This window comes from Somniosus microcephalus, unplaced genomic scaffold (genome assembly GCF_052327205.1).
Source record: "Somniosus microcephalus isolate GS21.2 unplaced genomic scaffold, FLI_Smic_1.0 unresolved_chr4, whole genome shotgun sequence".
NCBI classification, from domain to species: domain Eukaryota; kingdom Metazoa; phylum Chordata; class Chondrichthyes; order Squaliformes; family Somniosidae; genus Somniosus; species Somniosus microcephalus.
Genome location: NW_028225182.1, coordinates 25,236,805 through 25,259,225, shown reverse-complemented (window position 1 = coordinate 25,259,225; position 22,421 = coordinate 25,236,805).

The window sequence follows — 22,421 nt, the reverse complement described above, 5'->3', positions numbered from 1 at the left end:
ATATTTACATAATTGAATTGGCAAATCTACTTGAACAATCTACAGCACCTGGCTTCACCCTATATGAATCCAAGATTAAATTCCTCCTCTATCCAGACGACCTGGTTCTGCTGTCACCAACTAAGGAGGGTCTACAGCAGAACCTGGACCTGCTGGAGTCGTACTGCCAGACTTGGGCCCTGACAATAAATCCCCAAAAAACCAAAGTCCTTGTGTTCCAGCAAAGATCCAAACATGAGGGACCCAAAATAAATTTCACACTAGGAACAACCAAAATTGAACAAACCACTAACTACACATACTTGGGCTTAAAAATCAGTTCTACGGGAAACTTTAAACTGGCTGTGAATGAACTGAAAGAGAAAGCAAGAAGGGCTTTCTATGCCATTAAAAAATCAATCCAAAAAGAAATCCCAATTAGCATTTGGCTAAAAATTTTAAAATCAGTAATTGAACCAATTGCACTCTATGGCAGTGAGGTATGGGGACCGCTAACACAACAAGAATTTGCAAAATGGGACAAACACCCAATTGAGATCCTACATGCAGAATTCTGTAAAAGTATCCTCCGGACTCAAAGGAAAACAGTAAACAATGCATGCAGGGCGGAACTAGGCCAATATCCATTAATAATCACTATCCAAAAAAGAGCCACCAAATTTTGGAATCACCTACAAATGAGCAACCCCCAATGCTATCACTACGATGCCCTGAAATGCCAAGAGCTGACCATAAAGAAGAATACCCTCAGTCAACTAGACCTGGGACTCAGTGAAGTAACTACTAACACTACTAACAATAACCAGCCCCAGTACAGTGACAGCGTAACACAAAGAATTCGACCCAACACAATCGTCGCTAAGCAAAAGGAAAAATATCTGACATATTGGGCAGAAACAACAAAAACCCAAAGCAAACTCAATTGCTACTTGGCCCTAAACAGACAATACAACATAGCTGATTACCTGACCATGGTAAAGGATAACAAACTGAGAAAAACCTTGACAAGGTACAGATTTAGCGAACATAGCCTAGCGATCGAAAAAGGCTGACACAGGCAGACCAGGCTGCCAAGAGAGGACAGGATATGCTCTCACTGCAGTCAGGGAGTAGTGGAGACAGAGATGCACTTCCTCACAGCCTGTGGAAAATATCAGGGCATCAGGGAGAATTTCTACCAAAATTTCTCACAAATATGCCCTGAATTCAGAAAGCTGAATGACAACCAAAAACTCCCATACCTACTGGGGGAGGAGAGAAGCTGTGTAACACTGGCGGCACACTATGTTACAGCTTGCCATGTACAGAGGGACAACCAGTAAACTAAGAAAAGAGTATATATAAATAATGCAAATGTATATTTATACACTCAGGGATATACCTCTTTATACACTGTATGAATAGAACTGCGTTTATGTGTTCAACCATAAATGTATTTTGATGCTTTGGCAACATAAGATGTACCTTATCATGCCAACAAAGCGATTTGAATTGAATTGATTTGAATTGTGAGTCTCTGTGTGTGAGTCTCTCTCTGTGTGTGAGTCTCGCTCTGTGTGAGTCTTTCTCTGTGTGTGAGTCTCTCTCTCATTGTGTGTGAGTCTCTCTCTCTGTGTTTGTGAGTCTCTATGTGTGAGTCTCTCTCTCAGAGTATGTGTGTCACTGTGTGTGAGTCTCTCTGTGTGTGAATCTCTCTCTCTCTGTGTGAGCCTCTCTCTCTGTGTGAGTCTCTCTCACTGTGTGAGTCTCTCTCTGTGTGTGAGTCTCTCTCTGTGTGTGAGTCTCTCTCAGTGTGTGAGTCTCTCTCTGTGTGTGAGTCTCGCTCTGTGTGTGAGTCTCTCTCTCTGTGTGTGAGTCTCGCTCTGTGTGTGAGTCTCTCTCTCTGTGTGTGAGTCTCGCTCTGTGTGTGAGTCTCTCTCTGTGTGTGAGTCTCTCTCTGTGTGTGAGTCTCGCTCTGTGTGTGAGCCTCTCTCTGTGTGTGAGTCTCGCTCTGTGTGTGAGTCTCTCTCTGTGTGTGAGTCTCTCCCTCAGTGTGTGTGAGTCTCTCTCTGTGTGTGAGTCTCGTTCTGTGTGTGAGTCTCTCTCTGTGTGTGAGTCTCGCTCTGTGTGTGAGTCTCTCTCTCAGTGTGTGTGAGTCTCTCTCTCAATGTGTGTGAGTCTCTCTCAGTGTGTGTGAGTCTCTCTCTGTGTGTGAGTCTCGCTCTGTGTGTGAGTCTCTCTCTGTGTGTGAGTCTCGCTCTGTGTGTGAGTCTCTCTCTGTGTGTGAGTCTCTCTGTGTGTGTGAGTCTCTCTCTCTGTGTGTGAGTCTCTCTCTGTGTGTGTGAGTCTCTCTCTGTGTGTGAGTCTCTCTCTGTGTGTGAGTCTCTCTCTCTGTGTGTGAGTCTCTCTCTGTGTGTGAGTCTCTCACTGTGTGTGAGTCTCTCTCTCAGTGTGTGAGTCTCTCTCAGTGTGTGAGTCTCTCTCTCTCTGTGTGAGTCTCTCTCTCTCTGTGTGAGTCTCTCACTCAGTGTGTGAGTCTGTCTCTCTGTGTGTGAGTCTCTCTCTGTGTGTGAGTCTCTCTCTCTGTGTGTCAGTCTCTCTTACAATGTGTGTGAGTCTCTCTCTGTGTGTGAGTCTCGCTCTGTGTGTGAGTCTCTCTCTCTGTGTGAGTCTCTCTCTCAGTGTGTGTGAGTCTCTCTCTCAGTGTGTGTGAGTCTCTCTCTCTGTGTGTGAGTCTCTCTCTGTGTGTGAGTCTCTCTCTCTGTGTGAGTCTCTCTCTCAGTGGGGACAAAGTCGACCCAAATAACTATCGAGGCATCTGTGTAAACAGTAACCTGAGGAAGGTATTCTGTAGCATCATAAACAAAAGACATAGGCCTAGAAATTCAGCTGTTTGCGCCAGCCGTTAGCGCCAGATTTCCGGCGCTATCCACTTAGCGCCCGGGCACCGCTGGATCTGCGCCTACGCCGAAATTCAGCTGGGCTTTAGCGCCGGCGCAAAGTGTTAGCGCCCGCTCAGCTGCGCGCGCATCTTATGACGTCATTCCATCGTGCAACGCCGTTTGTGCGCCCCAAACCGGAAATTCAGTGGCGCCCGGCCGATGTGGCCGTGGCGCTGCTAAGAACTGTGAAATGGAACTCAACAGAGGCCCTGTGGGATTCGGGGAGCGCTAATTAAAGGGCACATCCACTCACCCATAAAATCCAGCCAATTCGCTGCAATGACTTGACTGGTTTGGATTTCTGCACAGAGAGCAAGGCACAGAGATTACTGATTTCGGACACCATAGGAGAGGTATTTTTGGCTTCTAGCCAGTGCTTTGACATTTGCATCCTTGTGATTTTGCTGTTTGGAACTTTGTAATGGGGGCTGCATGGGGGGCCAACCCTCAGTTCCTACATTTTGTGCGAAGGGCTCGCAGACGCTTTGAGAGAGGGCCAGGCATGCCTAGACGCAGAGGGGCCATCAGGTGTCGCCAACGTAGGCCTTACCCAGTCAGGCAATACCGGGAGCAGGTCTCATATCTCACCATGACTGCGGCGCATTGTGTTAAGAGGCTGCGCTTCAGAAGGGAGGTGGTTGAAGAGATCTGCCAGCTGCTTCATGCAGATTTTGCAGCCACAGCTCATGTCCAGGGCGTCTTTCTCGGTGGAAGTGAAGGTCACGGTGGCTCTCAGCTTTTATGCAAGCGGCTCCTTCCAAGCCGCTGCTGGGGACATCACGAACATCTCCCAGTTCGCCGCGCATCGCTGCATCCAACAGGTCACCGAAGCACTTTTCGCGAGGAGGCACCAATTCATCTCCTTCCCCATGACCCAACACAAGCAGGAGCTGCGTGCATTCAGATTTGCCAGGATCGCGGCCTTCCCCATGGTGCAGGGCGCCATTGACTGCACGCATGTGGCTATGCGGGCACCTATCCACAATGCCGAGCAATACCACAACCGGAAGGGCTACCATTCCCTAAATGTGCAGCTGGTGTGTGACCACAGGCAGCGCATCCTAGCTGTCAATGCCCGCTTCCCAGGAAGCAGCCACGATGCCTTTATCCTGCGCCAGACTACTGTGGCTGACATGTTCCAGGCACAGCCTCCACCAAGGGGATGGCTTATCGGGGACAAGGGCTACCCTTTGTGCAGATGGCTCATGACCCTGCTCCGCGCGCCCAGGACCCCAGCGGAGCTGGCATACAACGAAAGCCATCAAGCCACAAGGAACCTAATAGAGCAAACGATAGGCGTCCTCAAGCAACGGTTCCGTTGCCTGGATCGTTCGGGCGGGTCTCTTCAGTATTCGCCGGATAGAGTCTCCCAGTTCGTCGTGGTGTGCTGCATGCTCCACAACCTGGCTATCCGCAGGACTCAGGCACTGCCACCTGACATTGCCCCACCACCTCAGGAGGACGAGCAGGAGGACCCTGAGGAGGAGGAGCACCAGGCCAGGAGGGAGCGACAAGGTCCAAGGGCCGTCCGCCGGGGGCTTATTGCTCGACACTTCTAGGTCCCCTGTCAGGGAATGGCCTGGCCCACTGAACGCAGCCGCTTCGCAAGCCCTCAGCCGGTTAACCCAACAACCACTTGAAACATGACACCTGCACATGGTGAATAAATAAACATCTTTATTTCAAAAACTCAGGGCCCTTCCCACATGGAAGAGCAAAACAGAGAAGACCCCCAAAAAACAGTAACAAACTTCTGTCACTCCCAAAACCTGGGGAGGACTAACATAACATCACCATCCAAATGGCCTTCGTCACTGGCCTAACAAAAACAAGCCCCCCCCACAACACAAAGACCCCCATAAAACCAAACCACATAATGCCCCCCAGAACAGAAGCCCCCGCATCACCCAAACCCTCGCTCAACACACTCTATTCGGTGTGGCGAGAGGGCGAGTCTGTCGACAGCTGTCTTTTGCCCCGGCCCGTCCTGCTGCTGCGCCTCAAGCTGGGCCGTGAGGCTGTGGCGAGGCTGGGGGAAGGATCCTCAGAGCGACAAGGCGTCTCGCCAGATGCCCTTGGGGGTCGGCCTACACGAGGGCGGGCCCGGGAGGGGCCAGCTGGTGGCTGCTGCAGCTGTGGGTGGCCCTCTTCACTGGCTGCAGTAGCTCCTTGCACCCTGGCTGGGGGAGTCGCAGGCTCGCCTGCACCAATGGGGACAAGGTGGGTGATGCCAGGCGCACGCTGGGCGCCAGCCACACGTGCACTCGGCCGGCCTGGCCGGGGAGCAAGCACGCCAAACTGTTGGTCGCCAGACCGGTGTGCGGCAGCAGGGCGGCGGCTGGCCTGGCGACGCGTCCGCGCCAGTGCGAGGGTGGCAGAAGTCAGTGCCCCAACTGCGCCGGCATGTCCCCGCATCTGCAGTGCCATTGTCTGCACAGCACCTCTCAGCTGGCGACTGGCATGCTGCGCTGCCTCGAGTTGTTCAACCCCCCTCTCATGCGCTGCCACAAGGAGCTCCACCCCCCTGGCGTGCGCTGCTGCGAATAGCTCTAGGCCCCTGGCCTGGGATTGGCCGAAAGCCACCACAATTTGAGCGAGGCTTTCGATGGCGTGAGGCATCTGTGCCACCACCTCCATGAATTCGACGTGCCGGCGCTCCGACGCTGCCGACATCTCGTCCAGGAGGCGCACCTCCTGGGCGACGTCCGAGTCCGGACTGGAGGGCGCCTCCACCCTCTGGCCAGAAGGCTGGCGTGCCGCCGGAGCGTTGCCGCGTGCGGCCACGCCACTGGGACCAGGTTCTGCCCTCCCCTCCACCGCCTCCCCCCTCTGGGCAGAAGGCTGGTGTGCTGCCAGAGCCTTACCGCGTGCATCCATGCCACTGGGACCAGGTTCGGGGCTCCCCTCCCCCGCCTCCCCCTGGCTCTCCGGCACGCCAGACGTCTCCCCTTCATTGCCATCTCCTGGAGCGGAGGAGGGTTCCCCCGAGGTGGCGCCTTCCTGCTGCTCCTCGACGTCCTCCTCCTCTGAGGGCCTGGCTGTGTGGGCTTCAGGGAGCACCTCCTCCTCACCAGCTGAAAGCAGGAAGGCACAAGTGTAGCTTTAGAGTGAGGACAGGCCGACAGCGAGGGAGGCCGCACTGGTGCATTATGCGCATTTTTTGGCCAGTGGGGAAGGATGTAGATCTGATGCGCGAGGGCAAGGAGAGAGGTGCACCCGGTCCTGTCCTTACCAGTGGGTTCCAGTATAGGGTCGGCGTCGCCGAGCGCCACAGGCCCAATCACCGGGTGATGCAGCAGTCGGGCCACCCTCTCTTCCAGAGCCGTTAGCTCCTGGTAATCGCGAGGGCCTCCACCAGTGACACGCAGGCTCCTGGCGTTCCTCGCCAGCTTGGCCTGCAAGAGAAAGGAGGGTGTCTAAGTACAGTGTGGTGCCCCGTTGCTGTGTGTGAGGCCTCCCATGGTGGAATAGCTTGCACAGTGTGGTGCCCTGTAGCTGTGTGTGAGGCCTCCCATGGTGGAATAGCTTGCACAGTGTGGTGTCCTGTTGCTGTGTGTGAGGCCTCCCATGGTGGAATAGCTTGCACAGTGTGGTGCCCCGTTGCTGTGTGTGAGGCCTCCCATGGTGGAATAGCTTGCACAGTGTGGTGCCCTGTTGCTGTGTGTGAGGCCTTCCATGGTGGAATAGCTTGCACAGTGTGGTGCCCTGTTGCTGTGTGTGAGGCCTCCCATGGTGGAATAGCTTCCACAGTGTGGTGCCCTGTAGCTGTGTGTGAGGCCTCCCATGGTGGAATAGCTTGCAAAGTGTGGTGCCCTGTTGCTGTGTGTGAGGCCTCCCATGGTGGAATAGCTTGCACAGTGAGGTGCCCCGTTGCTGTGTGTGAGGCCTCCCATGGTGGAATAGCTTGCACAGTGTGGTGCCCTGTTGCTGTGTGTGAGGCCTCCCATGGTGGAATAGCTTGCACAGTGTGGTGCCCTGTTGCTGTGTGTGAGGCCTCCCATGGTGGAATAGCTTGCACAGTGTGGTGCCCTGTAGCTGTGTGTGAGGCCTCCCATGGTGGAATAGCTTGCACAGTGTGGTAAGTGCAGAAAGAGCTATTGATTAACATGCAAGTGCCATTGCAGCGGCAGCAGGGCTGGGCATTAGACCTTGGATGTCCCTTTGGCCCTAATGGGAGGTGCACATGCAAGGATGAGGGGGACATTGGAAAGGGTACTCACCTTGACCAGCCGACATAGGTCATTGTATTTCTTGCGGCACTGGTCCGCACTCCTGGGAACATCGGAGTTGGAGGAGACCCTCCGGGCAATTTTGGTCCACGCCTCCCTGAACTGGCTCCTGGGAGCCTTCCTGCCACTAGCCGGGCACACGACCCGTCTTCTTTGGCGCACCCCATGAAGGAGCACACCCAGCGCATGCTCAGAGAACCGCTGGGCTCTTTCACGGGCCCTCTCCATGACCTCCAGGCGTTGATATGGCACACAACCAGTCCTGAGGCCTAGTTGCAGGGCTACAGCATGCAGGGCGTGGCTGCAGTCAAAGTTGACCCTTCCCCCTTTAAGAGCTGGCCGGCGTCAGGGTGTCTGCTGACACTCACCACATGATCGCACCTGCGCTGCGCCCGGAATCGGCATTATCAGGCTGCATCGCCAGATTAGCGCCTGAACACAGGGTTCCAACGCCTTTTGCAGCGCTCGGCCAAAAAGTTGGCCAAATCTACTGAATTTCGGCGAGCTCGCCTGCACTTTCCGGCGGCCGCTAAATTTGACGAGCGCCCGACTTTAGCGCCGCAATAGCGTCCGAACTGAACTTCTAGGCCATAAACTTCCTCGAGGAGCATATTGTCTTGAGTAAAAGCCAAATTGGATTCCTGCCATACTATAGAACATCAGATCTTATCTTCACCTTACAGACCCTAATTGACAAACACGTTCACCATAACAAAAGCAAAAACTACGCATGCTTTATAGATTTCCAGAAGGCTTTCGACTCCATCTGGCATGACGGTTTATTCCTGACACTTATCGAAAGCGGGGTAGGGGGAAAAACATATGACGTAATTAAATCAATGTATACAAACAACAAATGTGCAGTTAGAATTGGAGACAAACAAACAAAATACTTCCCACAGGGGTGGGGGGTGACGCAGGGCTCGCCAATCTCACCGACACTCTTTAATATTTACATAATTGAATTGGCAAAACTACTTGAACAATCTACAGCACCCGGCCTCACCCTATATGAATCCAAGATTAAATTCCTCCTCTATGCAGACGACCTGGTTCTGCTGTCACCAACTAAGGAGGGTCTACAGCAGAACCTGGACCTGCTGGAGTCGTACTGCCAGACTTGGGCCCTGACAATAAATCCCCAAAAAACCAAAGTCCTTGTGTTCCAGCAATGATCCAAACATGAGGGACCCAAAATAAATTTCACACTAGGAACAACCAAAATTGAACAAACCACTAACTACACATACTTGGGCTTAAAAATCAGTTCTACGGGAAACTTTAAACTGGCTGTGAATGAACTGAAAGAGAAAGCAAGAAGGGCTTTCTATGCCATTAAAAAATAAATCCAAAAAGAAATCCCAATTAGCATTTGGCTAAAAATGTTAAAATCAGTAATTGAACCAATTGCACTCTATGGCAGTGAGGTATGGGGACCGCTAACACAACATGAATTTGCAAAATGGGACAAACACCCAATTGAGATCCTACATGCAGAATTCTGTAAAAGTATCCTCCGGACTCAAAGGAAAACAGTAAACAATGCATGCAGGGCGGAACTAGGCCAATATCCATTAATAATCACTATCCAAAAAAGAGCCACCAAATTTTGGAATCGCCTACAAATGAGCAACCCCCAATGCTATCACTACGACGCCCTGCAATGCCAAGAGCTGACCATAAAGAAGAATACCCTCAGTCAACTAGTCCTGGGACTCAGTGAAGTAACTACTAACACTACTAACAATAACCAGCCCCAGTACAGTGACAGCGTAACACAAAGAATTCGACCCAACACAATCGTCGCGAAGCAATAGGAAAAATATCTGACATATTGGGCAGAAACAACAAAAACCCAAAGCAAACTCAATTGCTACTTGGCCCTAAACAGACAATACAACATAGCTGATTACCTAACCATGGTAAAGGATAACAAACTGAGAAAAACCTTGACAAGGTACAGATTTAGCGAACATAGCCTAGCGATCGAAAAAGGCTGACACAGGCAGACCAGGCTGCCAAGAGAGGACAGGATATGCTCTCACTGCAGTCAGGGAGTAGTGGAGACAGAGATGCACTTCCTCACAGCCTGTGGAAAATATCAGGGCATCAGGGAGAATTTCTACCAAAAATTCTCACAAATATGCCCTGAATTCAGAAATCTGAATGACAACCAAAAACTCCCATACCTACTGGGGGAGGAGAGAAGCTGTGTAACACTGGCGGCACACTATGTTACAGCTTGCCATGAACAGAGGGACAACCAGTAAACTAAGAAAAGATTACATATAAATAATGCGAATGTATATTTATACACTCAGGGATATATCTGTTTATACACTGTATGAATAGAACTGCGTTTATGTGTTCAACCATAAATGTATTTTGATGCTTTGGCAACATAAGATGTACCTTATCATGCCAACAAAGCGATTTGAATTGAATTGAATTGAATTGTGAGTCTCTGTGTGTGAGTCTCTCTCTGTGTGTGAGTCTCGCTCTGTGTGTGAGTCTCTCTCTGTGTGTGAGTCTCTCTCTCAGTGTGTGTGAGTCTCTCTCTCTGTGTGTGTGTGAGTCTCTATGTGTGAGTCTCTCTCTCAGAGTATGTGTGTCACTGTGTGTGAGTCTCTCTGTGTGTGAATCTCTCTCTCTCTGTGTGAGCCTCTCTCTCTGTGTGAGTCTCTCTCACTGTGTGAGTCTCTCTCTCTGTGTGAGTCTCTCTCTGTGTGTGAGGCTCTCTCAGTGTGTGAGTCTCTCTCTGTGTGTGAGTCTCGCTCTGTGTGTGAGTCTCTCTCTCTGTGTGTGAGTCTCGCTCTGTGTGTGAGTCTCTCTCTGTTTGTGAGTCTCTCTCTGTGTGTGAGTCTCGCTCTGTGTGTGAGTCTCTCTCTGTGTGTGAGTCTCGCTCTGTGTGTGAGTCTCTCTCTGTGTGTGAGTCTCTCCCTCAGTGTGTGTGAGTCTCTCTCTGTGTGTGAGTCTCTCTCTGTGTGTGAGTCTCGCTCTGTGTGTGAATCTCTCTCTCAGTGTGTGAGTCTCGCTCTGTGTGTGAGTCTCTCTCTCTGTGTGTGAGTCTCTCTCTGTGTGTGAGTCTCTCTCTGTGTGTGAGTCTCTCTCCGTGTGTGAGTCTCGCTCTGTGTGTGAGTCTCTCTCTGTGTGTGAGTCTCTCTCTGTGTGTGAGTCTCTCTCTGTGTGTGAGTCTCTCTCTGTGTGTGAGTCTCTCTCTGTGTGTGAGTCTCTCTCTCTGTGTGAATCTCGCTCTGTGTGTGAGTCTCTCTCTGTGTGTGAGTCTCTCTCTCTCTGGGTGTGTCTCTCTCTGTGTGTGTGTGAGTCTCTCTCTGTGTGTGAGTCTCGCTCTGTGTGTGAGTCTCTCTCAGTGTGTGAGCCTCGCTCTGTTTGTGAATCTCTCTCTCAGTGTGTGAGTCTCGCTCTGTGTGTGAGTCTCCCTCTCAGTGTGTGAGTCTCGCTCTGTGTGTGAGTCTCTGTGTGTGTGTGTGTGAGTCTCTCTCTCAGTGTGTGTGAGTCTCTCTCTCTGTGGGTGAGTCTCTCTATCTGTGTGAGCCTCTCTCTCAGTGTGTGAGTCTCTCTCTGTGTGTGAGTCTCTCTCTGTGTGTGAGTCTCTCTCTGTGTGTGAGTCTCGCTCTGTGTTTGATTCTCTCTCTGTGTGTGAAACTCTCTCTATGTGTGGGTCTCTCTCTCTGTGTGTGAGTCTCTCTCTGTGTGTGTGTGAGTCTCTCTCTGTGTGTGAGTCTCTCTCTCTGTGTATGAGTCTCGCTCTGTGTGTGAGTCTCTCTCTGTGTGTGAGTCTCGCTCTGTTTGTGAATCTCTCTCTCAGTGTGTGAGTCTCGCTCTGTGTGTGAGTCTCTCTCTCTGTGTGTGTGTCTCTCTCTGTGTGTGAGTCTCTCTCTCTGTGTGTGAGTCTGTCTCTGTGTGTGAGTCTCTCTGTGTGTGAGGCTCTCTCTCTCTGTGTGAGTCTCTCTCTCTCTCTCTGTGAGTCTCGCTCTGTGTGTGAGTCTCTCTCTGTGTGTGAGTCCCTCCCTTTGTGTGAGTCTCGCTCTGTGTGTGAGTATCTCTCTCTGTGTGTGAGTCTCTCTCTGTGTGTGTGTGAGCCTCTCTCTGTGTGTGAGTCTCGCTCTGTGTGTGAGTCTCTCTCTCTGTGTGAATCTCTCTCTCAGTGTGTGTGAGTCTCTCTCTCTCAGTGTGTGTGAGTCTCCCTCTCAGTGTGTGAGTCTCTCTCTCTCTGTGTGTGAGTCTCTCTCGCTGTGTATGAGTCTCTCTCTGTGTGTGAGTCTCTCTCTCAGTGTGTGTGAGTCTCTCTCTCTGTGTGTGAGTCTCTCTCTCTCTGTGAGTCTCTCTCTCAGTGTGTGTGAGTCTCTCTCTGTTTGTGAGTCTCTCTCTGTGTGTGAGTCTCGCTCTGTGTGTGAGTCTCGCTCTGTGTGTGAGTCTCGCTCTGTGTGTGAGTCTCTCTCTCAGTGTGTGAGTCTCTCTCTCAGTGTGTGAGTCTCTCTCTCTCTGTGACTCTCTGTGTGTGAGTCTCTCTCTCAGTGTGTGTGAGTCTCTCTCTCTGTGTGTGAGTCTCTCTCTCAGTGTGTGTGAGTCTCTCTCTGTGTGTGAGTCTCGCTCTTTGTGTGAGTGTCGCTCTGTGTGTGAGTCTCTCTCTTTGTGTCAGTCAGTTCAGTTCAGTTCAGTTCAGTTCAAATGCTTTATTGGCATGAAAGTTTACAGAGAACCATATTGCCAAAGCTTACATAGCAAAAAGGTACAGTTTTCCAACATTCTGTAGGTGTCAATCGATTTGACATTTGTTGGGTACATACAATATTACTTTTAAACAATATTAATTTTAAACAGTCTTTCTACTTCATTTGGTATGTTCAATATTAATTTTAAACAGTCTTACTTTTAAACAGTCCTCAGGTTGTGACATGTTGTTACATATTTAGCCCCAAGGTATGGTCTGTCTCCTTCTCCTAGGACTAATCTCAATTTTGACAGATCATCCAATTCCTTGAAATCTGGGGTTGTTTGGCTTAGCTTGTTGAATAATATGTTGCTTGATGTGTTGAATTTTTCGCATTTTAGGAGGAAATGCATTTCTGTTTCAACCTCGCCAGCCAGACATTGATCGCATATTCTATTCTCTCTAGGCTGCCAGGATTTCTTGTATCTGCCTTTTTCAATTTCCAGTTGGTGGTCGCTTAGTCTGTACCTGGTGAGGGTCTGTCTCTGTTTTGTGTCTCTGATGGTCGTGAGGTAGTCTGCCAGTTTATATTCTCTTTTTAGGGCCCGGTAACATTCTAATCTGCTTTGGCTTTCGGTTATTTTGTTCCAATGTTCCAGGTAGGTTTCTTTGCATTTTTTAATGATTTGGTTCACTCGGATTGGTGTTTGGACGGCTGTGTTGGTCTGGGGCTGGTCAGGGTCCGGCTGAGTACTTAGTTTCAGTAGCAGCTGACTCAGGGGACTCTTTTCTGGGTTTAGCTCTTGGGTCTGAAAGGCTTTGAAATGAAGGGTGTCTGGGGAGCTAGATTTGAGGTGATTTAGGAAGTTTAGTGCTCGTTTTTGGATGTTTATTATCAGTGGGTATCTGCCTAGTTCGGCTCTGCATGCATTTGTTGGCGTTTTTCTTTGGGTGCGAAGGATGCTTCGGCAGAATTCTGCATGTAGGGCTTCTATTGTGTGTTTTTCCCATTTAGTGTAGCTTTGGTGATTTAGCGGGCCCCATACTTCACTACCGTACAGTGCAATGGGCAGGATTATGCTGTCAAAAATTTTGAGCCAGATTTTGATTGGGATTTGGATGTTGTAGAATTTTCTTTTTATTGCATATAGGGCTCTTCGGGCTTTTTCTTTTAGTGCATTCACTGCTATGCTGAAGCTCCCTGATGCTGTAATAGTTAGACCAAGGTAGGTGTAGCTCATAGTGTGTCCTATAGTGGTATCACTGAGGGTAAACTGGTATTTGTTTTCCTGACATCTGGGTCTTTTCTGAAAAATCATGATGTTGGTTTTCTTTAGATTTACTGTTAGAGCCCAATTTTGGCAGTATTTGTCGAGTAGGTCTAGTTGTTGCTGTAATCCCTGTTCTGTGGGAGACAGCAGAACCAGGTCGTCCGCATAGAACAGGGACTTTACTTCTCCATCCAGGAGACGGAGACCTGGTGACTCGCTTTGCTCCAGCATGTCTGCTAATTCATTTATGTATATGTTGAACAGGGTCGGGCTCAAATTGCAGCCCTGCCGGACGCCTCTTCTCTGGGTGAAGAAATCGGTGCGTTTGTCTCCAATTTTGACCCCGCATTTGTTTTTCAGATACATTGATTTAATAAGGTCATAGACTTTGCCCCCTATTCCACACTGAAGAAGTTTATAATAGAGCCCTTCGTGCCATATAGAGTCAAAGGCTTTCTTGAAGTCGATGAAACAGGCGAATATTTTCCCATTTTTTGTTTGGTGTATATGTTTTTCAATGAGGGTGTGAAGGGTATAGATATGGTCGGCGGTGCGGTGTTTTGGAAGAAAGCCTATTTGGTTTTTTCTGAGGATATTATGTTTGTTAAGAAAATCAAGTAATCTACTATTTAGAATACTGCAGAATAACTTCCCTAGACAACTGTTGACACAGATGCCGCGGTAGTTATTTGGGTCTGATTTGTTTCCACTTTTATATATGGGGGAGATTAGTCCTTGGCACCAGATATCGGGAAAACAGCCTGAGCGTAATATGATGTTGAATAGTTTGAGTATCGCACCCTGCATCTCCATATTGCTGAACTTTAGCATTTCATTTTTGATGTCTCTCTCTCAGTGTCTTTGAGTCTCTCTCTCTCTGTGTGTGAGTCTCTCTCTGTGTGTGAGTCTCTCTCTCAGTGTGTGAGTCTCTCTCTCAGTGTGTGAGTCTCTCTCTGTGTGTGAGTCTCTCTCTGTGTGTGAGTCTCGCTCTGTGTGTGAGTCTCTCTGTGTGTGAATCTCTCTCTCTGTGTGTGAGTCTCTCTCTGTGTGAGTCACTCTCTCTGTGTGTGAGTCTCTCTCTGTGTGTGAGTCTCTCGCTGTGTGTGAGTCTCTCTCTCAGTGTGTGAGTTTCTATCTGTGTGTGAGTCTCTCTCAGTGTGTGAGTCTCTCTCTCTCTGTGTGAGTCTCGCTCTGTGTGTGAGTCTCTCTCTGTATGTGAATCTCTCTCTCTCTGTGTGAGTCTCTCTCTCTCAGTGTGTTTGACTCTCTGTGTGTGAGTCTCTATCTCTGTGTGAGTCGCTCTATCTGTGTGAGTCTCTCTCAGTGTGTGAGTCTCTCTCTCTGTGTGAGTCTCGCTCTGTGTGTGAGTCTCGCTCTGTGTGTGAATCTCGCTCTGTGTGTGAGTCTCTCTCTCTGTGAATCTCTCTCTGTGTGTGAGTCTCTCTCTCAATGTGTGTGAATCTCTCTCTCTGTGTGTGAGTCTCTCTCTGTGTGAGTCTCTCTCTCTGTGTGTGAGTCTCTCTCTGTGTGTGAGTCTCTCGCTGTGTGTGAGTCTCTCTCTCAGTGTGTGAGTTTCTATCTGTGTGTGAGTCTCTCTCAGTGTGTGAGTCTCTCTCTCTCTGTGTGAGTCTCGCTCTGTGTGTGAGTCTCTCTCTGTATGTGAATCTCTCTCTCTCTGTGTGAGACTCTCTCTCTCAGTGTGTTTGACTCTCTGTGTGTGAGTCTCTATCTCTGTGTGAGTCGCTCTATCTGTGTGAGTCTCTCTCAGTGTGTGAGTCTCTCTCTCTGTGTGAGTCTCGCTCTGTGTGTGAGTCTCGCTCTGTGTGTGAATCTCGCTCTGTGTGTGAGTCTCTCTCTCTCTCTGTGAATCTCTCTCTGTGTGTGAGTCTCTCTCTCAATGTGTGTGAGTCTCTCTCTCTGTGTGAGTCTCGCTCTGTGTGTGAGTCTCGCTCTGTGTGCGAGTCTCTCTCTCAGTGTGTGATTCTTTCTCTCTCAGTCTGTGAGTCTCTCTCTCTCAGAGTGTGAGTCTCCCTCTCTGTGTGTGAGTCTCTCTCTCAGTGTGTGAGTCTCTCTCAGTGTGTGAGTCTCTCTCTCAGTGTGTGAGTCTCTCTCTCTCTGTGTGAGGCTCTCTCTCAGTGTGTGAGTCTCTCTGTGTGTGTGTGAGTCTCTCTCTCAGTGTGTGAGTCTCGCTCTGTGTGTGAGTCTCTCTCTCAGTGTGTGAGTCTCTCTCACTGTGTGTGAGTCTCTCTCTCAGTGTGTGAGTCTCTCTCTATATGTGTGATTCTCTCTCTCTCTGTGTGAGTCTCTCTCTGTGTGTGAGTCTCTCTCTCAGTGTGTGAGTCTCTCTCTCTGTGTGTGAGTCTCTCTCTCAGTGTGTGGGTCTCTCTCTGTGTGTGTGAGTCTCTCTCTCTCTGTGTGAGTCTCGCTCTCAGTGTGTGAGTCTCTCTCAGTGTGTGAGTCTCTCTCTCTGTGTGTGAGCCTCTCTCTCTGTGTGTGAGCCTCTCTCTCAGTGTGTGAGTCTCGCTCTGTGTGTGAGTCTCTCTCTGTGTGTGAGTCTCTCTCTCTGTGTGAGTCTCTCTCTGTGTGTGAGTCTCTCTCTCAGTGTGAGTCTCTCTCTCTGTGTGAGTCTCTCTCTCAGTGTGTGAGTCTCTCTCTGTGTGTGAGTCTCTCTCTCTGTGTGTGAGTCTCTGTGTGTGAGTCTCGCTCTATCTGTGAGTCTCTCTCAGTGTGTGTGTCTCGCTCTGTGTGTGAGTCTCGCTCTGTGTGTGAGTCTCTCTCTCTGTGTGAGTCTCACTCTGTGTGTGAGTCTCTCTCTCTCTGTGTGAGTCTCTCTGTGTGTGAGTCTCTCTCTGTGTGTGAGTCTCTGTGTGTGAGTCTCGCTCTGTGTGTGAGTCTCTCTCTGTGTGTGAGTCTCTCTCTCTGAGTGTGAGTCTCTGTGTGTGAGTCTCGCTCTGTGTGTGAGTCTCTCTCTGTGTGTGACTCTCTCTCTCTGAGTGTGAGTCTCTCTCTCAGTGTGTGAGTCTCTCTCAGTGTGTGAGTCTCTCTCTGTGTGTGAGTCTCTCTCGCTGTGTGAGTCTCTCTCTGTGTGTGAGTCTCTCTCTGTGTGTGAGTCTCTCGCTGTGTGTGAGTCTCTCTCTCAGTGTGTGAGTTTCTATCTGTGTGTGAGTCTCTCTCAGTGTGTGAGTCTCTCTCTCTCTGTGTGAGTCTCGCTCTGTGTGTGAGTCTCTCTCTGTATGTGAATCTCTCTCTCTCTCTGTGAGTCTCTCTCTCTCAGTGTGTTTGACTCTCTGTGTGTGAGTCTCTATCTCTGTGTGAGTCTCTCTATCTGTGTGAGTCTCTCTCAGTGTGTGAGTCTCTCTCTCTGTGTGAGTCTCGCTCTGTGTGTGAGTCTCGCTCTGTGTGTGAATCTCGCTCTGTGTGTGAGCCTCTCTCTCTCTCTGTGAATCTCTCTCTGTGTGTGAGTCTCTCTCTCAATGTGTGTGAGTCTCTCTCTCTGTGTGAGTCTCGCTCTGTGTGTGAGTCTCGCTCTGTGTGTGAGTCTCTCTCTCAGTGTGTGATTCTTTCTCTCTCAGTCTGTGAGTCTCTCTCTCTCAGTGTGTGAGTCTCCCTCTCTGTGTGTGAGTCTCTCTCTCAGTGTGTGAGTCTCTCTCAGTGTGTGAGTCTCTCTCTCAGTGTGTGAGTCTCTCTCTCTCTGTGTGAGGCTCTCTCTCAGTGTGTGAGTCTCTCTGTGTGTGTGTGAGTCTCTCTCTCAGTGTGTGAGTCTCGCTCTGTGTGTGAGTCTCTCTCTCAGTGTGTGAGTCTCTCTCACTGTGTGTGAGTCTCTCTCTCAGTGTGTGAGTCTCTCTCTATGTGTGTGATTCTCTCTCTCTCTGTGTGAGTCTCTGTCTGTGTGTGAGTCTCTCTCTCAGTGTGTGTGTCTCTCTCTCTGTGTGTGAGTCTCTCTCTCAGTGTGTGGGTCTCTCTCTGTGTGTGTGAGTCTCTCTCTCTCTGTGTGAGTCTCGCTCTCAGTGTGTGAGTCTCTCTCAGTGTGTGAGACTCATTCTCTGTGTGTGAGCCTCTCTCTCTGTGTGTGAGCCTCTCTCTCAGTGTGTGAGTCTCGCTCTGTGTGTGAGTCTCTCTCTGTGTGTGAGTCTCTCTCTCTGTGTGAGTCTCTCTCTGTGTGTGAGTCTCTCTCTCAGTGTGTGAGTCTCACTCTGTGTGTGAGTCTCTCTCTCTGTGTGAGTCTCTCTCTCTGTGTGAGTCTCTCTCTCAGTGTGTGAGTCTCTCTCAGTGTGTGAGTCTCTCTCTCAGTGTGTGAGTCTCTCTCTCTCTGTGTGAGGCTCTCTCTCAGTGTGTGAGTCTCTCTGTGTGTGTGTGAGTCTCTCTCTCAGTGTGTGAGTCTCGCTCTGTGTGTGAGTCTCTCTCTCAGTGTGTGAGTCTCTCTCACTGTGTGTGAGTCTCTCTCTCAGTGTGTGAGTCTCTCTCTATGTGTGTGATTCTCTCTCTCTCTGTGTGAGTCTCTCTCTGTGTGTGAGTCTCTCTCTCAGTGTGTGAGTCTCTCTCTCTGTGTGTGAGTCTCTCTCTCAGTGTGTGGGTCTCTCTCTGTGTGTGTGAGTCTCTCTCTCTCTGTGTGAGTCTCGCTCTCAGTGTGTGAGTCTCTCTCAGTGTGTGAGTCTCTCTCTCTGTGTGTGAGCCTCTCTCTCTGTGTGTGAGCCTCTCTCTCAGTGTGTGAGTCTCGCTCTGTGTGTGAGTCTCTCTCTGTGTGTGAGTCTCTCTCTCTGTGTGAGTCTCTCTCTGTGTGTGAGTCTCTCTCTCAGTGTGTGAGTCTCACTCTGTGTGTGAGTCTCTCTCTCTGTGTGAGTCTCTCTCTCTGTGTGAGTCTCTCTCTCAGTGTGTGAGTCTCTCTCTGTGTGTGAGTCTCTCTCTCTGTGTGTGAGTCTCTCTCTCTGTGTGAATCTCGCTCTGTGTGTGAGTCTCTCTCTGTGTGTGAGTCTCTCTCTCTCTGGGTGTGTCTCTCTCTGTGTGTGTGTGAGTCTCTCTCTGTGTGTGAGTCTCGCTCTGTGTGTGAGTCTCTCTCAGTGTGTGAGCCTCGCTCTGTTTGTGAATCTCTCTCTCAGTGTGTGAGTCTCGCTCTGTGTGTGAGTCTCCCTCTCAGTGTGTGAGTCTCGCTCTGTGTGTGAGTCTCTGTGTGTGTGTGTGTGAGTCTCTCTCTCAGTGTGTGTGAGTCTCTCTCTCTGTGGGTGAGTCTCTCTATCTGTGTGAGCCTCTCTCTCAGTGTGTGAGTCTCTCTCTGTGTGTGAGTCTCTCTCTGTGTGTGAGTCTCTCTCTGTGTGTGAGTCTCGCTCTGTGTTTGATTCTCTCTCTGTGTGTGAAACTCTCTCTATGTGTGGGTCTCTCTCTCTGTGTGTGAGTCTCTCTCTGTGTGTGTGTGAGTCTCTCTCTGTGTGTGAGTCTCTCTCTCTGTGTATGAGTCTCGCTCTGTGTGTGAGTCTCTCTCTGTGTGTGAGTCTCGCTCTGTTTGTGAATCTCTCTCTCAGTGTGTGAGTCTCGCTCTGTGTGTGAGTCTCTCTCTCTGTGTGTGTGTCTCTCTCTGTGTGTGAGTCTCTCTCTCTGTGTGTGAGTCTGTCTCTGTGTGTGAGTCTCTCTGTGTGTGAGGCTCTCTCTCTCTGTGTGAGTCTCTCTCTCTCTCTCTGTGAGTCTCGCTCTGTGTGTGAGTCTCTCTCTGTGTGTGAGTCCCTCCCTTTGTGTGAGTCTCGCTCTGTGTGTGAGTATCTCTCTCTGTGTGTGAGTCTCTCTCTGTGTGTGTGTGAGCCTCTCTCTGTGTGTGAGTCTCGCTCTGTGTGTGAGTCTCTCTCTCTGTGTGAATCTCTCTCTCAGTGTGTGTGAGTCTCTCTCTCTCAGTGTGTGTGAGTCTCCCTCTCAGTGTGTGAGTCTCTCTCTCTCTGTGTGTGAGTCTCTCTCGCTGTGTATGAGTCTCTCTCTGTGTGTGAGTCTCTCTCTCAGTGTGTGTGAGTCTCTCTCTCTGTGTGTGAGTCTCTCTCTCTCTGTGAGTCTCTCTCTCAGTGTGTGTGAGTCTCTCTCTGTTTGTGAGTCTCTCTCTGTGTGTGAGTCTCGCTCTGTGTGTGAGTCTCGCTCTGTGTGTGAGTCTCGCTCTGTGTGTGAGTCTCTCTCTCAGTGTGTGAGTCTCTCTCTCAGTGTGTGAGTCTCTCTCTCTCTGTGACTCTCTGTGTGTGAGTCTCTCTCTCAGTGTGTGTGAGTCTCTCTCTCTGTGTGTGAGTCTCTCTCTCAGTGTGTGTGAGTCTCTCTCTGTGTGTGAGTCTCGCTCTTTGTGTGAGTGTCGCTCTGTGTGTGAGTCTCTCTCTTTGTGTCAGTCAGTTCAGTTCAGTTCAGTTCAGTTCAAATGCTTTATTGGCATGAAAGTTTACAGAGAACCATATTGCCAAAGCTTACATAGCAAAAAGGTACAGTTTTCCAACATTCTGTAGGTGTCAATCGATTTGACATTTGTTGGGTACATACAATATTACTTTTAAACAATATTAATTTTAAACAGTCTTTCTACTTCATTTGGTATGTTCAATATTAATTTTAAACAGTCTTACTTTTAAACAGTCCTCAGGTTGTGACATGTTGTTACATATTTAGCCCCAAGGTATGGTCTGTCTCCTTCTCCTAGGACTAATCTCAATTTTGACAGATCATCCAATTCCTTGAAATCTGGGGTTGTTTGGCTTAGCTTGTTGAATAATATGTTGCTTGATGTGTTGAATTTTTCGCATTTTAGGAGGAAATGCATTTCTGTTTCAACCTCGCCAGCCAGACATTGATCGCATATTCTATTCTCTCTAGGCTGCCAGGATTTCTTGTATCTGCCTTTTTCAATTTCCAGTTGGTGGTCGCTTAGTCTGTACCTGGTGAGGGTCTGTCTCTGTTTTGTGTCTCTGATGGTCGTGAGGTAGTCTGCCAGTTTATATTCTCTTTTTAGGGCCCGGTAACATTCTAATCTGCTTTGGCTTTCGGTTATTTTGTTCCAATGTTCCAGGTAGGTTTCTTTGCATTTTTTAATGATTTGGTTCACTCGGATTGGTGTTTGGACGGCTGTGTTGGTCTGGGGCTGGTCAGGGTCCGGCTGAGTACTTAGTTTCAGTAGCAGCTGACTCAGGGGACTCTTTTCTGGGTTTAGCTCTTGGGTCTGAAAGGCTTTGAAATGAAGGGTGTCTGGGGAGCTAGATTTGAGGTGATTTAGGAAGTTTAGTGCTCGTTTTTGGATGTTTATTATCAGTGGGTATCTGCCTAGTTCGGCTCTGCATGCATTTGTTGGCGTTTTTCTTTGGGTGCGAAGGATGCTTCGGCAGAATTCTGCATGTAGGGCTTCTATTGTGTGTTTTTCCCATTTAGTGTAGCTTTGGTGATTTAGCGGGCCCCATACTTCACTACCGTACAGTGCAATGGGCAGGATTATGCTGTCAAAAATTTTGAGCCAGATTTTGATTGGGATTTGGATGTTGTAGAATTTTCTTTTTATTGCATATAGGGCTCTTCGGGCTTTTTCTTTTAGTGCATTCACTGCTATGCTGAAGCTCCCTGATGCTGTAATAGTTAGACCAAGGTAGGTGTAGCTCATAGTGTGTCCTATAGTGGTATCACTGAGGGTAAACTGGTATTTGTTTTCCTGACATCTGGGTCTTTTCTGAAAAATCATGATGTTGGTTTTCTTTAGATTTACTGTTAGAGCCCAATTTTGGCAGTATTTGTCGAGTAGGTCTAGTTGTTGCTGTAATCCCTGTTCTGTGGGAGACAGCAGAACCAGGTCGTCCGCATAGAACAGGGACTTTACTTCTCCATCCAGGAGACGGAGACCTGGTGACTCGCTTTGCTCCAGCATGTCTGCTAATTCATTTATGTATATGTTGAACAGGGTCGGGCTCAAATTGCAGCCCTGCCGGACGCCTCTTCTCTGGGTGAAGAAATCGGTGCGTTTGTCTCCAATTTTGACCCCGCATTTGTTTTTCAGATACATTGATTTAATAAGGTCATAGACTTTGCCCCCTATTCCACACTGAAGAAGTTTATAATAGAGCCCTTCGTGCCATATAGAGTCAAAGGCTTTCTTGAAGTCGATGAAACAGGCGAATATTTTCCCATTTTTTGTTTGGTGTATATGTTTTTCAATGAGGGTGTGAAGGGTATAGATATGGTCGGCGGTGCGGTGTTTTGGAAGAAAGCCTATTTGGTTTTTTCTGAGGATATTATGTTTGTTAAGAAAATCAAGTAATCTACTATTTAGAATACTGCAGAATAACTTCCCTAGACAACTGTTGACACAGATGCCGCGGTAGTTATTTGGGTCTGATTTGTTTCCACTTTTATATATGGGGGAGATTAGTCCTTGGCACCAGATATCGGGAAAACAGCCTGAGCGTAATATGATGTTGAATAGTTTGAGTATCGCACCCTGCATCTCCATATTGCTGAACTTTAGCATTTCATTTTTGATGTCTCTCTCTCAGTGTCTTTGAGTCTCTCTCTCTCTGTGTGTGAGTCTCTCTCTGTGTGTGAGTCTCTCTCTCAGTGTGTGAGTCTCTCTCTCAGTGTGTGAGTCTCTCTCTGTGTGTGAGTCTCTCTCTGTGTGTGAGTCTCGCTCTGTGTGTGAGTCTCTCTGTGTGTGAATCTCTCTCTCTGTGTGTGAGTCTCTCTCTGTGTGAGTCACTCTCTCTGTGTGTGAGTCTCTCTCTGTGTGTGAGTCTCTCGCTGTGTGTGAGTCTCTCTCTCAGTGTGTGAGTTTCTATCTGTGTGTGAGTCTCTCTCAGTGTGTGAGTCTCTCTCTCTCTGTGTGAGTCTCGCTCTGTGTGTGAGTCTCTCTCTGTATGTGAATCTCTCTCTCTCTGTGTGAGTCTCTCTCTCTCAGTGTGTTTGACTCTCTGTGTGTGAGTCTCTATCTCTGTGTGAGTCGCTCTATCTGTGTGAGTCTCTCTCAGTGTGTGAGTCTCTCTCTCTGTGTGAGTCTCGCTCTGTGTGTGAGTCTCGCTCTGTGTGTGAATCTCGCTCTGTGTGTGAGTCTCTCTCTCTGTGAATCTCTCTCTGTGTGTGAGTCTCTCTCTCAATGTGTGTGAATCTCTCTCTCTGTGTGTGAGTCTCTCTCTGTGTGAGTCTCTCTCTCTGTGTGTGAGTCTCTCTCTGTGTGTGAGTCTCTCGCTGTGTGTGAGTCTCTCTCTCAGTGTGTGAGTTTCTATCTGTGTGTGAGTCTCTCTCAGTGTGTGAGTCTCTCTCTCTCTGTGTGAGTCTCGCTCTGTGTGTGAGTCTCTCTCTGTATGTGAATCTCTCTCTCTCTGTGTGAGACTCTCTC